We start from the raw sequence: 14,818 nt of genomic DNA on the forward strand, positions 1-14,818 counted from the left end.
CGAGGGAGGGACACACACACAGCGAGGGAGGGACGCACACACACGCAGCGAGGGAGGGTCACACACACACGCAGCGAGGGAGGGACACACACACACACAGCGAGGGAGGGACACACACACACACAGCGAGGGAGGGAGACACACACACAGCGAGGGAGGGACACACACACACAGCGAGGGAGGGACACACACACAGCGTGGGAGGGACACACACACACAGCGAGGGAGGGACACACACACAGCTAGGGAGGGACACACACACAGCGAGGGAGGGACACACACACACAGCGAGGGAGGGAAAACACACACACACAGCGAGGGAGGGACACACACACAGCGAGGGAGGGACACACACACAGCGAGGGATGGACGCACACACAGCGAGGGAGGGACACACACACACACAGCGAGGAAGGGACACACACACACACACACAGCGAGGGAGGGACACACACACAGCGTGGGAGGGACACACACACACACAGCGTGGGAGGGACACACACAAACACACAGCGAGGGAGGGACACACACACACAGCGAGGGGTGGACACACACACACAGCGAGGGAGGGACACACACAGAGCGTGGGAGGGACACACACACACAGCGAGGGAGGGACACACACACAGCGAGGGAGGGACACACACACACAGCGAGGGAGGGACACACACGCACAGCGAGGGAGGGACACACCCACAGCGAGGGAGGGACGCACACACACACAGCGAGGGAGGGACACACACACACAGCGAGGGAGGGACACACACACACACACACAGCGAGGGAGGGACACACACACACACACAACGAGGGTGGGACACAACCAGACACAGCGAGGGAGGGACACACACACACACACACAGCGAGGGAGGGACACACACACAGCGAGGGAGGGACACACACACACACAGCGAGGGAGGGACACACACACACACACAGCGAGGGAGGGACACACACACACAGCGAGGGAGGGACACACACACACAGCGAAGGAGGGACACACACACACACACAGCGAGGGGGACACACACACACACACAGCGAGGGAGGGACACACACACACAGCGAGGGACGCACACACACACAGTGAGGGAGGGACACACACTCAGCGAGGGAGGGACACACACACACACACACAGCGAGCGAGGGACACACACACACAGCGAGGGAGGGACACAAACACACACAGAGAGGGAGGGACACACACACACAGCGAGGGAGGGACACACACACACACAGCGAGGGAGCGACACACACAAACAGCGAGGGAGGGACACACACACACACACACACACACAGCGTGGGAGGGACACACACACACACAGCGAGGGAGGGACACACACACAGCGAGGGAGGGACGCACACACACACAGCGAGGGAGGGACACACACACACAGCGAGGGAGGGACACACACACACACACACAGCGAGGGAGGGACACACACAGTCACAGCGAGGGAGGGACACACACACACACACACAGCGAGGGAGGGACACACACACAGTGAGGGAGGAACACACACACACACACAGCGAGGGAGGGACATACACACACACAGCGAGGGAGGGACACACACACACAGCGAGGGAGGGACACACACACACACACACACACACAGCGTGGGAGGGACACACACACACACACAGCGAGGGACGCACACACACAAAGCGAGGGAGGGACACACACACACACAGCGAGGGAGGGACACACACACACAGCGAGGTAGGGACACACACACACAGCGAGGGAGGGACACAAACACACACACAGCGAGGGAGACACACACACACACACAGTGAGGGAGGGAGACACACACACAGCGAGGGACGCACACACACACAGCGAGGGAGGGACACACACACACAGCGAGGGAGGGACACACACACACACAGCGAGGGAGGGACACACACACACACAGCGAGGAAGGGACACACACACACAGCGAGGGAGGGACACACACACACAGCGAGGGACACACACACACACACACAGCGAGGGAGGGACACACACACACAGCGAGGGAGGGACACACACACAGCGAGGGACGGACACACACACACGCAGCGAGGGAATGACACACACACACGCAGCGAGGGAGGGACACATACACACACAGCGAGGGAGGGACACACACACACACAGCGAGGGAGGGACACACACACAGCGTGGGAGGGACACACACACAGCAAGGGAGGGACACACACACACACAGCGAGGGAGGTACACAAACACACACAGCGAGGGAGGGACACACACACACAGCGAGGGACGCACACAAACACAGCGAGGGAGGGACACACACACAGCGTGGGAGGGACACACACACAGCGAGGGAGGGACCCACACACACACAGCGAGGGAGGGACACACACACACACAGCGAGGGAGGGACACACACACACAAACAGCGAGGGAGGGACACACACACACACAGCGAGGGAGGGACACACACACACACAGCGAGGGAGGGAAACACACACACAGCGAGGGAGGGACACACACACAGCGAGGGAGGGACACACACACAGCGTGGGAGGGACACACACACACAGCGAGGGAGGGACACACACACAGCTAGGGAGGGACACACACACAGCGAGGGAGGGACACACACACACAGCGAGGGAGGGACACACACACACAGCGAGGGAGGGACACACAAACAGCGAGGGAGGGACACACACACAGCGAGGGAGGGACGCACACACACACAGCGAGGGAGGGACACACACACACAGCGAGGGAGGGACACACACACACACAGCGAGGGAGGGACACACACACACACACACAGCGAGGGAGGGACACACACAGACACAGCGTGGGAGGGACACACACATACACACACACACACAGCGAGGGAGGGACACACAGACAGCGAGGGAGGGACACACACACACACACAGCGAGTGAGGGACACACACACACAGTGAGGGAGGGACACAGACACACACACAGCGAGGGAGGGACACACACACACACAGCGAGGGAGGGAGACATACACACAGCGAGGGACGCACACACACACAGTGAGGGAGGGACACACACACAGCGAGGGAGGGACACACACACACACAGACACACGCACAGCGTGGGAGGGACACACACACACAGCGAGGGAGGGGCACACACACACACACAGCGAAGGAGGGACACACACACAGCGAAGGAGGGAACCACACACACACAGCGAGGGAGGGACACACACACAGCGAGGGAGGGACACACACAAACACACAGCGAGGGAGGGACACACACACACACAGCGAGGGAGGGACACACACACACACAGCGAGGGAGGGACACACACACACAGCGAGGGAGGGACACACACACAGCGGGGGAGGGACACACACACAGCGTGGGAGGGACACACACACACAGCGAGGGAGGGACACACACACAGCTAGGGAGGGACACACACACAGCGAGGGAGGGACACACACACACAGCGAGGGAGGGACACACACACAGCGAGGGAGGGACACACACACAGCGAGGGAGGGACGCACACACTCACAGCGAGGGAGGGACACACACACACAGCGAGGGAGGGACACACACACACACACAGCGAGGGGGACACACGCACACACACACAGCGAGGGAGGGACAAACACACACAGCGAGGGAGGGACACACACACAGCAAGGGAGGGACACACACACAGCGTGGGAGGGACACACACACACAGCGAGGGAGGGACACGCACACACAGCGAGGGAGGCACACGCACACACACACAGCGAGGGAGGGACACACACACACACACAGCGAGGGAGGGACACACACAGACACAGCGTGGGAGAGACACACACACACACAGCGAGGGAGGGACACACACACACACACAGCGAGGGAGGGTCACACACACACACAGCGAGGGAGGGACACACACACACACACAGCGAGTGAGGGACACACACACACAGCGAGGGAGGGACACACACAAACAGCGAGGGAGGGACACACACACACACACAGCGCGGGAGGGACACACACACACACAGCGAGGGAGGGACACACACACACAGCGAGGGACGCACACACACACAGTGAGGGAGGGACACACACACAGCGAGGGAGGGACACACACACACACACACACAGCGAGGGAGGGACACACACACACAGCGAGGGAGGGACACACACACACACAGCGAGGGAGGGACACACACACACACAGCGAGGGAGGGACACACACACACAGCGAGGGAGGGACACACACACAGCGAGAGAGGGGCACACACAGTGCGTGGGAGGGACACGCACACACAGCGAGGGAGGGACACACACAGCTAGGGAGGGACACACACACAGCGAGGGAGGGACACACACACACAGCGAGGGAGGGACACACACACACACACAGCGAGGGAGGGACACACACACACAGTGAGGGAGGGAGACACACACAGCGAGGGACGCACACACACACAGCGAAGGAGGGACACACACACAGCGAGGGAGGGACACACACACACACAGCGAGGGAGGGACACAGACACACACAGCGAGGGAGGGACACACACACACAGCGAGGGAGGGACACACACACACACAGCGAGGGACGCACACACACACAGCGAGGGAGGGACACACACACAGCGAGGGAGGGACACACACACAGCGAGGGAGGGATACACACACACGCAGCGAGGGAGGGACACACACACACGCAACGAGGGAGGGACACATGCACACACAGCGAGGGAGGGACACACACACACAGCGAGGGAGGGACACACACACACAGCGTGGGAGGGACACACATACAGCAAGGGAGGGACACACACACACACAGCGAGGGAGGTACACAAACACACACAGCGAGGGAGGGACACACACACACAGCGAGGGACGCACACACACACAGCGAGGGAGGGACACACACACAGCGAGGGAGGGACACACACACAGCGAGGGAGGGAACCACACACACACACAGCGAGGGAGGGACACACACACACACAGCGAGGGAGGGACACACACACACACGCAGCGAGGGAGGGACACACACACACACAGCGAGAGAGGGACACACACAAACACACAGCGAGGGAGGGACAAACACACACAGCGAGGGAGGGACACACACACAGCAAGGGAGGGACACACACACAGCGTGGGAGGGACACACACACACAGCGAGGGAGGGACACACACACAGCTAGGGAGGGACACACACACAGCGAGGGAGGGACACACACACACAGCGAGGGAGGGACACACACACACAGCGAGGGAGGGACACACACACAGCGAGGGAGGGATACACACACAGCGAGGGATGGACGCACACACACACAGCGAGGGAGGGACACACACACACAGCGAGGGAGGGACACAAACACACACACACAGCGAGGGAGGGACACTCACACACACACACAGCGAGGGAGGGACACACACAGACACAGCGTGGGAGGGACACACACACACACACAGCGAGGGAGGGACACACACACAGCGAGGGAGGGACACACACACACACACAGCGAGGGAGGGACACACACACACAGCGAGGGAGGGACACACACACACACACAGCGAGGGAGGGACAAACACACACAGCGAGGGAGGGACACACACACACAGCGAGGGAGGGACACACATACACACACAGCGAGGGAGGGAAACACACACACACAGCGAGGGAGGGACACACACACACAGCGAGGGACGCACACACACACAGTGAGGGAGGGACACACACACAGTGAGGGAGGGACACACACACACACACACACACACACAGCGAGGGAGGGACACACACACAGCGAGGGAGGGACACACACACACACAGCGAGGGAGGGACACACACACAGCGAGGGAGGGACACACACACACACAGCGAGGGAGGGACACACACACAGCGAGGGAGGGAACCACACACACACAGCGAGGGAGGGACACACACACACACAGCGAGGGAGGTACACAAACACACACAGCGAGGGAGGGACACACACACACAGCGAGGGACGCACACACACACAGCGAGGGAGGGACACACACACAGCGAGGGAGGGACACACACACAGCGAGGGAGGGACCCACACACACACACAGCGAGGGAGGGACACACACACACACAGCGAGGGAGGGACACACACACACACGCACCGAGGGAGGGACACACACACACACAGCGAGGGAGGGACACACACACACACACAGCGAGGGAGGGACACACACACACAGCGAGGGAGGGACACACACACAGCAAGGGAGGGACACACACACAGCGTGGGAGGGACACACACACACAGCGAGGGAGGGACACACACATAGCTAGGGAGGGACACACACACAGCGAGGGAGGGACACACACACACAGCGAGGGAGGGACACACACACACAGCGAGGGAGGGACACACACACAGCGAGGGAGGGACACACACACAGCGAGGGATGGACGCACACACACACAGCGAGGGAGGGACACACACACACAGCGAGGGAGGGACACACACACACACAGCGAGGGAGGGACACTCACACACACACACAGCGAGGGAGGGACACACACAGACACAGCGTGGGAGGGACACACACACACACACAGCGAGGGAGGGACACACACACAGCGAGGGAGGGACACACACACACACACAGCGAGGGAGGGACACATACACACAGCGAGGGAGGGACACACACACACACACAGCGAGGGAGGGACAAACACACACAGCGAGGGAGGGACACACACACACAGCGAGGGAGGGACACACATACACACACAGCGAGGGAGGGACACACACACACACAGAGAGGGAGGGACACACACACACAGTGAGGGAGGGACACACACACAGTGAGGGAGGGACACACACACACACACACACACAGCGAGGGAGGGACACACACACAGCGAGGGAGGGACACACACACACACAGCGAGGGAGGGACACACACACAGCGAGGGAGGGAACCATACACACACAGCGAGGGAGGGACACACACACACACAGCGAGGGAGGGACACACACACACACACAGCGAGGGAGGGACACACACACACACAGCGAGGGAGGGACACACACACACACAGCGAGGGAGGGTCACACACACACAGCGAGGGAGGGACACACACACAGCGAGGGAGGGACACAGACACAGCGTGGGAGGGACACACACACACAGCGAGGGAGGGACACACACACAGCTAGGGAGGGACACACACACAGCGAGGGAGGGACACACACACACAGCGAGGGAGGGACACACACACTAAGCGAGGGAGGGACACACACACAGCGAGGGAGGGACACACACACAGCGAGGGAGGGACGCACACACACACAGCGAGGGAGGGACACACACACACAGCGAGAAGGGACACACACACACACACAGCGAGGGAAGGACACACACACACACACAGCGAGGGAGGGACACAGTCACACACACAGCGAGGGAGGGACACACACACACACACAGCGAGGGAGGGACACACACACACACACAGCGAGGGAGGGACACACACACAGAGCGAGGGAGGGACCCACACACACACACAGCGAGGGAGGGACACACACATACAGCGAGGGACGCACACACACACAGTGAGGGAGGGACACACACACAGCGAGGGAGGGACACACACACAGCGAGGGAGGGACGCACACACACACAGCGAGGGAGGGACACACACACACAGCGAGGGAGTGACACACACACACACACAGCGAGGGAGGGACACACACAGACACAGCGAGGGAGGGACACACACAGACACAGCGTGGGAGGGACACACACACACACACAGCGAGGGAGGGACACACACACAGCGAGGGAGGGACACACACACACACACAGCGAGTTAGGGACACACACACAGCGAGGGAGGGACACACACACACACAGCGAGGGAGGGACAAACACTCACAGCGAGGGAGGGACACACACACACAGCGAGGGAGGGACACACACACACACACAGCGAGGGAGGGACACACACACACACAGCGAGGGAGGGACACACACACACAGCGAGGGACGCACACACACACAGTGAGGGAGGGACACACACACAGTGAGGGAGGGACACACACACACACACACACAGCGAGGGAGGGACACACACACACAGCGAGGGAGGGACACACACACACACAGCGAGGGAGGGACACACACACACACACAGCGAGGGAGGGACACACACACACACAGCGAGGGAGGGACACACACACAGCGAGGGAGGGACACACACACACACACATCGAGGGAGGGACACACACACACACAGCGAGGGAGGGACACACACACAGCGAGGGAGGGACACACACACACACCGAGGGAGGGACGCACACACAGCTAGGGAGGGACACACACACAGCGAGGGAGGGACACACACACACAGCGAGGGAGGGATACACACACACAGCGAGGGAGAGACACACACACAGCGAGGGAGGGACACACACACAGCGAGGGAGGGACGCACACACACACAGCGAGGGAGGGACACACACACACAGCGAGGGAGGGACACACACACAGCGAGGGAGGGACACACACACAGCGTGTGAGGGACACACACACACAGCGAGGGAGGGACACACACACAGCCAGGGAGGGACACCCACACAGCGAGGGAGGGACACACACACACAGCGAGGGAGGGACACACACACACAGCGAGGGAGGGACACACACACAGCGAGGGAGGGACACACACACAGCGAGGGAGGGACGCACACACACACAGCGAGGGAGGGACACACACACACAGCGAGGGAGGGACACACACACACACACAGCGAGGGAGGGACACACACACACACACAGCGAGGGAGGGACACACACAGACACAGCGTGGGAGAGACACACACACACACAGCGAGGGAGGGACACACACACAGCGAGGGAGGGACACACACACACACACAGCGAGGGAGGGTCACACACACACACAACGAGGTAGGGACACACACACACACACAGCGAGGGAGGGACACACACACAGCGAGGGAGGGACACACACACACACACACAGCGAGGGAGGGACACACACACACACAGCGAGGAAGGGACACACACACACAGCGAGGGACGCACACACACACAGTGAGGGAGGGACACACACACAGCGAGGGAGGGACACACACACACAGTGAGGGAGGGACACACACACAGTGAGGGAGGGACACACACACACACACACACACAGCGAGGGAGGGACACACACACAGCGAGGGAGGGACACACACACACACAGCGAGGGAGGGACACACACACAGCGAGGGAGGGAACCATACACACACAGCGAGGGAGGGACACACACACACACAGCGAGGGAGGGACACACACACACACACAGCGAGGGAGGGACACACACACACACAGCGAGGGAGGGACACACACACACACAGCGAGGGAGGGTCACACACACACAGCGAGGGAGGGACACACACACAGCGAGGGAGGGACACACACACAGCTAGGGAGGGACACACACACAGCGAGGGAGGGACACACACACACAGCGAGGGAGGGACACACACACTAAGCGAGGGAGGGACACACACACAGCGAGGGAGGGACACACACACAGCGAGGGAGGGACGCACACACACACAGCGAGGGAGGGACACACACACACAGCGAGAAGGGACACACACACACACACAGCGAGGGAAGGACACACACACACACACAGCGAGGGAGGGACACAGTCACACACACAGCGAGGGAGGGACACACACACACACACAGCGAGGGAGGGACACACACACACACACAGCGAGGGAGGGACACACACACAGAGCGAGGGAGGGACCCACACACACACACAGCGAGGGAGGGACACACACATACAGCGAGGGACGCACACACACACAGTGAGGGAGGGACACACACACAGCGAGGGAGGGACACACACACAGCGAGGGAGGGACGCACACACACACAGCGAGGGAGGGACACACACACACAGCGAGGGAGTGACACACACACACACACAGCGAGGGAGGGACACACACAGACACAGCGAGGGAGGGACACACACAGACACAGCGTGGGAGGGACACACACACACACACAGCGAGGGAGGGACACACACACAGCGAGGGAGGGACACACACACACACACAGCGAGTTAGGGACACACACACAGCGAGGGAGGGACACACACACACACAGCGAGGGAGGGACAAACACTCACAGCGAGGGAGGGACACACACACACAGCGAGGGAGGGACACACACACACACACAGCGAGGGAGGGACACACACACACACAGCGAGGGAGGGACACACACACACAGCGAGGGACGCACACACACACAGTGAGGGAGGGACACACACACAGTGAGGGAGGGACACACACACACACACACACAGCGAGGGAGGGACACACACACATAGCGAGGGAGGGACACACACACACACAGCGAGGGAGGGACACACACACACACACAGCGAGGGAGGGACACACACACACACAGCGAGGGAGGGACACACACACAGCGAGGGAGGGACACACACACACACACATCGAGGGAGGGACACACACACACACAGCGAGGGAGGGACACACACACAGCGAGGGAGGGACACACACACACACCGAGGGAGGGACGCACACACAGCTAGGGAGGGACACACACACAGCGAGGGAGGGACACACACACACAGCGAGGGAGGGATACACACACACAGCGAGGGAGAGACACACACACAGCGAGGGAGGGACACACACACAGCGAGGGAGGGACGCACACACACACAGCGAGGGAGGGACACACACACACAGCGAGGGAGGGACACACACACAGCGAGGGAGGGACACACACACAGCGTGTGAGGGACACACACACACAGCGAGGGAGGGACACACACACAGCCAGGGAGGGACACCCACACAGCGAGGGAGGGACACACACACACAGCGAGGGAGGGACACACACACACAGCGAGGGAGGGACACACACACAGCGAGGGAGGGACACACACACAGCGAGGGAGGGACGCACACACACACAGCGAGGGAGGGACACACACACACAGCGAGGGAGGGACACACACACACACACAGCGAGGGAGGGACACACACACACACACAGCGAGGGAGGGACACACACAGACACAGCGTGGGAGAGACACACACACACACAGCGAGGGAGGGACACACACACAGCGAGGGAGGGACACACACACACACACAGCGAGGGAGGGTCACACACACACACAACGAGGTAGGGACACACACACACACACAGCGAGGGAGGGACACACACACAGCGAGGGAGGGACACACACACACACACACAGCGAGGGAGGGACACACACACACACAGCGAGGAAGGGACACACACACACAGCGAGGGACGCACACACACACAGTGAGGGAGGGACACACACACAGCGAGGGAGGGACACACACACACACACACACAGCGAGGGAGGGACACACACACACAGCGAGGGAGGGACACACACACACACAGCGAGGGAGGGACACACACACACACACACAGCGAGGGAGGGACACACACACACAGCGAGGGAGGGGCACACACACAGCGAGGGAGGGACACACTCACAGCGTGGGAGGAACACACACACACAGCGAGGAAGGGACACACACACAGCGAGGGAGGGACACACACACAGCGAGGGAGGGACACACACACACAGCGAGGGAGGGACACACACACACACACAGCGAGGGAGGGACACACACACACATAGTGAGGGAGGGAGACACACACACAGCGAGGGACGCACACACACACAGCGAGGGAGGGACACACACACAGCTAGGGAGGGACACACACACACACAGCGAGGGAGGGACACACACACACACACAGCGAGGGAGGGACACACACACACAGCGAGGGAGGGACACACACACAGCGAGGGAGGGACACACACAGAGCGAGGGAGGGACGCACACACACACAGCGAGGGAGGGACACACACACACAGCGAGGGAGGGACACACACACACACACAGCGAGGGAGGGACACACACACACACAGCGAGGGAGGGACACACACAGACACAGCGGGGGAGACACACTCACACACAGCGAGGGAGGGACACACACACAGCGAGGGAGGGACACACACACACACACACAGCGAGGGAGGGTCACACACACACACAGCGAGGGAGGGACACACACACACACACAGCGAGGGAGGGACACACACACACAGCGAGGGAGGGACACACACACACACAGCGAGGGAGGGACACACACACACAGCGAGGGACGCACACACACACAGTGAGGGAGGGACACACACACAGCGAGGGAGGGACACACACACACACACAGCGAGGGAGGGACACACACACACAGCGAGGGAGGGACACACACACACACAGCGAGGGAGGGACACACACACACACACAGCGAGGGAGGGACACACACACACAGCGAGGGAGGGACACACACACAGCGAGGGAGGGACACACACACAGCGTGGGAGGGACACACACACACAGAGAGGGAGGGACACACACACAGCTTGGGAGGGACACACACACAGCGAGGGAGGGACACACACACACAGTGAGGGAGGGACACACACACACACAGCGAGGGAGGGACATACACACACACAGTGAGGGAGGGAGACACACACACAGCGAGGGACGCACACACACACAGCGAGGGAGGGACACACACACACACAGCGAGGGAGGGACACACACACACACAGCGAGGGAGGGACACACACACACAGCGAGGGAGGGACACACACACACACAGCGAGGGACGCACACACACACAGCGAGGGAGGGACACACACACAGCGAGGGAGGGACACACACACAGCGAGGGAGGGATACACACACACGCAGCGAGGGAGGGACACACACACACACGCAGCGAGGGAGGGACACATACACACACAGCGAGGGAGGGACACACACACACACAGCGAGGGAGTGACACACACACAGCGTGGGAGGGACACACACACAGCAAGGGAGGGACACACACACACACAGCGAGGGAGGTACACAAACACACACAGCGAGGGAGGGACACACACACACAGCGAGGGACGCACACACACACAGCGAGGGAGGGACACACACACAGCGAGGGAGGGACACACACACAGCGAGGGAGGGACCCACACACACACAGCGAGGGAGGGACACACACACACACTGCGAGGGAGGGACACAAACACACACGCAGCGAGGGAGGGACACACACACACACAGCGAGGGAGGGACACACACACACACAGCGAGGGAGGGACACACACACACAGCGAGGGAGGGACACACACACAGCGAGGGAGGGACACACACACAGCGTGGGAGGGACACACACACACAGCGAGGGAGGGACACACACACAGCTAGGGTGGGACACACACAGCGAGGGAGGGACACACACACACAGCGAGGGAGGGACACACACACAGCGTGGGAGGAACACACACACACAGCGAGGGAGGGACACACACACAGCGAGGGAGGGACACACACACAGCGTGGGAGGAACACACACACACAGCGAGGGAGGGACACACACACAGCGAGGGAGGGACACACACACAGCGAGGGAGGGACACACACACACAGCGAGGGAGGGACACACACACACACACAGCGAGGGAGGGACACACACACATATAGTGAGGGAGGGAGACACACACACAGCGAGGGACGCACACACACACAGCGAGGGAGGGACACACACACAGCTAGGGAGGGACACACACACACACAGCGAGGGAGGGACACACACACACACACAGCGAGGGAGGGACACACACACACAGCGAGGGAGGGAGACACACACAGCGAGGGAGGGACACACACAGAGCGAGGGAGGGACGCACACACACACAGCGAGGGAGGGACACACACACACAGCGAGGGAGGGACACACACACACACACAGCGAGGGAGGGACACACACACACACAGCGAGGGAGGGACACACACAGACACAGCGGGGGAGACACACTCACACACAGCGACGGAGGGACACACACACAGCGAGGGAGGGACACACACACACACACACAGCGAGGGAGGGTCACACACACACACAGCGAGGGAGGGACACACACACACACACAGCGAGGGAGGGACACACACACACAGCGAGGGAGGGACACACACACACACAGCGAGGGAGGGACACACACACACAGCGAGGGACGCACACACACACAGTGAGGGAGGGACACACACACAGCGAGGGAGGGACACACACACACACACAGCGAGGGAGGGACACACACACACAGCGTGGGAGGGACACACACACACACAGCGAGGGAGGGACACACACACACACACAGCGAGGGAGGGACACACACACACAGCGAGGGAGGGACACACACACAGCGAGGGAGGGACACACACACAGCGTGGGAGGGACACACACACACAGAGAGGGAGGGACACACACACAGCTTGGGAGGGACACACACACAGCGAGGGAGGGACACACACACACAGTGAGGGAGGGACACACACACACACAGCGAGGGAGGGACATACACACACACAGTGAGGGAGGGAGACACACACACAGCGAGTGACGCACACACACACAGCGAGGGAGGGACACACACACAGCGAGGGAGGGACACACACACACACAGCGAGGGAGGGACACACACACACACAGCGAGGGAGGGACACACACACACAGCGAGGGAGGGACACACACACACACAGCGAGGGACGCACACACACACAGCGAGGGAGGGACACACACACAGCGAGGGAGGGACACACACACAGCGAGGGAGGGATACACACACACGCAGCGAGGGAGGGACACACACACACACGCAGCGAGGGAGGGACACATACACACACA

The sequence above is a fragment of the Chiloscyllium plagiosum genome, unplaced genomic scaffold (genome assembly GCF_037043375.1).
Source record: "Chiloscyllium plagiosum isolate Xiang-an unplaced genomic scaffold, Cpla_swu_hap1 HiC_scaffold_21, whole genome shotgun sequence".
Lineage (NCBI taxonomy): Eukaryota > Metazoa > Chordata > Chondrichthyes > Orectolobiformes > Hemiscylliidae > Chiloscyllium > Chiloscyllium plagiosum.